This window comes from Tupaia chinensis, unplaced genomic scaffold, assembly GCF_000334495.1.
Source record: "Tupaia chinensis unplaced genomic scaffold, TupChi_1.0 Scaffold000651_1, whole genome shotgun sequence".
Lineage (NCBI taxonomy): Eukaryota > Metazoa > Chordata > Mammalia > Scandentia > Tupaiidae > Tupaia > Tupaia belangeri.
Genome location: NW_006160172.1, coordinates 657496 through 661410, shown reverse-complemented (window position 1 = coordinate 661410; position 3915 = coordinate 657496). Strand labels below are relative to the sequence as shown.

The 3915-nt window shown below is 38.3% G+C and overlaps 1 protein-coding gene across 1 annotated transcript in view; it reads left to right on the top strand.

The window, feature by feature from the left end:
- Window positions 1-3915, top strand: part of MROH9 (maestro heat like repeat family member 9) — a 102520-nt gene that overhangs the window by 20242 nt on the left and 78363 nt on the right. The window lies entirely within an intron of this gene.

Below are 3915 nucleotides of genomic sequence, written 5' to 3'. Positions count from 1 at the left end.
AATGTTATTATCGATGTTACAGGATCTGTACCAATATTTAAGTTGGACATTGTCTTAGTTGCCTATTACTTCTTTGTTCCTGTCTGTTGATTCTTTAGTTTTCCTGGAACAGTACTTTCTTCAGGGTTTCTTGAAGAGCTGGTCTGGTGTTGGTGAATTCATTCAGGTTTTCTTTGTCTGAGAAGATTTTAATCTTTTTTTTCCCATATGAAGGATATTCTTGCAGGATATAATAGTCTTGACTGAAATTGTTTCTCTCTTAACCCTTTCAATATGTCTTCCCATTCTTTCCTTGCTTGCATTGTTTCCAATGAGAGATCCGGAATTAGCCTGATGGGATGACCCTTGTAAGTTACTTCCCCTTTCTCTCATGCCAGTTTTAGTATCGTGTCTTAATCTGTGTTCTTCAAGAGTCTGGCTATAATGTGCCTTGGGGAAGATCTTCTGGGGTTAAGTCTATTTGGGGTCCTTTGTATTTCTTGGGTGTGGATGGTCGAGTGCCTCTCTAGACTTGGGAAATTTTCTTCCAGGATTTCATGGAATAGATTTTCTATTCCACTGTTTGTTTCTTCACCTTCTGGGATGCCAATTATTCTGATGTTTGGGCATCTAATAGAGTCTAGTATTTCTCATATATTATCCTCATGTTTTTTAGTTATTTTCTCAATCTTTTTGGTGTTTTTTTCTAGATCAGAGGTTTTATCTTCTACATCAGAGATTCGATCTTCAGCATGGTCTAATCGACTCTTAATACTTTCCAGAGAGTTTTTGATTTCTTGTATTATAGACTTTATCTCTAATATTTCCACCTGATTCTTTCTCAGAGTATCCATTTCTTCCTTTATATCCTGGAAGGACTTCCTAATTTCCTGCAGTTCATTGTCTCTTTTCTGTTCCAGTTCACAGAATTTGATTACCATGTATGTTTGAAACTCTTTGTGTGTCATTTTGGTAACGTCCTCCATATTTACATGATATGGAGGAGCATTTTCCTTTGTTGGAGACATATTTCCTTGTTTATTCAGACCTGAGGCTCTTTTTTTACTTCTAGCCATTGGAAGATTTATTCCCTTTGAAAAGCTCTTAGGGGAATGTTTCTCCCACTAGGAGTAGGAGTGTTTCTTTTTTGCTAGGAATTGATGTTTGCTGAAGTCTCTCTTCAGTTGTTTTTTTATCAATGAGATCTCAAGAGAGCAACTCTATTGAGGTGTCTAAAAAGCAATAACTCTGTTCTCACAGGTTGATCAATCCAAGGGAGGACCCCAGAGACACTTGCGTTACTAGGGAATTTCAGATGTGTGATTCTAGGCCTGTCTAGTCCCTCTGTCAGGGTACGAAGTGCAGGGGTGAGGATAAGATGAAACCAAATGTAAGACAACAGAGAGAGATAAAGAAAAAGTCGTGCAGTGCGTGATTTCGCCGGAGACTTCTAGTTGGAGTGGTTGCCTGTGGCCTGGAAGGACAGTCAAGAAGGTGGAGTCTGGTGCTGGGGAGAACGGAAGTGGGGTGGGGGTCAGAGATGACCCTCCCTTAGAGTCCCTTGCTGACCAGAGACTTTTGATTTATATATATGTTTTTTACCCCGTGTCTGACCCTCTGCCCTTTACCACTCTCTTATTACACTCTCTCTGCTGTCTACAGTTGTCTTCAATTCCTTTACCCCAACATTTTATTGATCACACAATATAATAATTAATCTAACTACTTTCCATAGCAAGTTCAGCTGGTGATTTCAGGAAAAGCAGTTTTCAACTGGTAAGGGTATTTCCTTGAAACTTAAAGCCTAGAAACAGGTTAGTATTCTGTTCAAATAGTAGGTACATGAATCTATTGACAGCTCAAGACAGGACAAAATCCTTAAAGTCACAGAATGCTGTTTCATCAGTTCAGTCTCATGTGCTTAATCTTTCTTCTATTATGGTTCAATCTTCCAGATTGAACTCTGGGACTCCAGACCTTTTCTCTACAATTAAGTAGCACATTTTCTTAGTTTCTAAACTCTAACTTTGTGTGTCTGCATTTAATTTTACTGACATAGCAGTCCCTTAAGAACTTCTTGGAGATCTGGTCTGGTGTTGTAAATTCTTTCAGGTTTTGTTCATCTAGGAATGTTCATGTCTTTTCTTCCCAAATGAATGATAATCTTGCTGGGTAAAGTATTCTCGGTCAAAAATGCTTTTCCCTTAACACTTTGAATATATATTTCTCATTCTTTCCTCACTCACATTGTTTTCGATGAGAGGTCTGCTGTTAGTCTGATGGGATACCCCTTGTAGGTAACTTGCCATTTTTCTCTTGCCAATCTTAGTATCTTGTCTTTGTCTGTGGTTTTGGTCAATCTGGCTATAATGTGTCTTGGAGAAGATCTTCTAGGGTTGATTCTATTTGTGGTCCTCTGTATTTCTTGGGACTCTTTGAGTGCCTCTCTAGGTTTGGAAAGTTTTCTTGCAGTATCTCATGGAATAGATTATCAATGCCCTTATGAGTCTCTTCACCTTCTGGGATGCCTATTATCCAGATGTTTGGATGTTTGATGGTATCTAGTATTTCTTGTATATTATTCTCAAATTTTGGGGGCTTTTTTTTCAGTCTTCATGGTAGATTTTTCTAGGCCAGAAATTTTCTCTTCTACATCTAAGATTATATTTTCTGTATGAACTAGTATGCTTTTAGTACTTTCAAGGGAGATTTTGACTTCCTCTAACATTTCCATCTGATTCTTTTGTAAAGTGTGAAATTACTCTTTTAGATCTTGCATGAATTTCCTCACCTCCTGGAACTCTTCAACTTCTTTTTCCTTCCTCTTCTGCAGATCATTGTCTCTCTTCTTTTCCATCTCTGTTAGCTTTGCCATTATGAATGTTCTGAATTCTTTATCAGACATTTCCATGATTTCAATTGAACTATGTGTGGATGATGAGGAGGTATCCTTTTCCCTTGTGGGAGAGGTATTTACCTGCTTCCCCATATTTCCTGTGGTCCTGCAGCTATTTCTAGTCATCTGGTGGAGCTCGGTTTCTTCTCAAACGTGGAAGTTCAATCTTTACAAAGATGACCACATTCCCAAAATTGATCAAAATGAAGTATTATTTCTGTCATTGATACAAATATTCTATCAAAATTTCAGTGTTTTTCTCTCTCTGGTGAGTGCTCATGCCATACAGCAAAAATATCTCATGGACAACGTATCTGGCAGAGCAGTCAGCTCAGTGACAGTTTCTCCTCAGCGACCACACAGAAGAAACTGCCATATTACTTTTAATATATATAAAAAGAAAATACTTGGCTTGCAAAGTAATATTCCAACATGCATACATTTCTCACCAGTCCAGTTGAGAATAGTATACACGTTATCTCACCCAGACACTATGATGTCTCAGGTGTCACCGGCCCTCAGACATTGTTTTGAGGAAAAGGAATATACCCATTTGGATGTAGTAAAAGTTGCCAATGAAGGCAGCAGTTTGTGTTGATGAAGTTCAGAGAACAGGAGCTATCTGAGTTGGGGAATGTAATTAACCTTGCCAGCAGGTCTTACTCAATTTTAGGTGAGGACTGGGGTAGTAGAAAAGGACAATTTATAGTTAAGCTAAAACAAAGAAACATATGGAAGAACTGATCAGCCAGAGATATGAACTGGAGTTTAAGAAATGAAATAGCATCCAGAAAAAAAAAAGAAATGAAATAGCAAATGTAATTTAAGGTCCACATGGTTCCAAGTATGGTTCTGAATGAGCCTTGCAGGGAAGAGCAGTGTGTAGAGAGTTAGTGTGTCCACATTCCATGGATCTATATTAGCCAAATTAGGAATTTAGTGCAGATACTGAGCAGTAGACTGCGGAGCCCATCAAGGATTGATGAGGTAACAGGACTTTTAAAAATGTACAATAGTGAGATGGCACAGTGGAAGAGTTT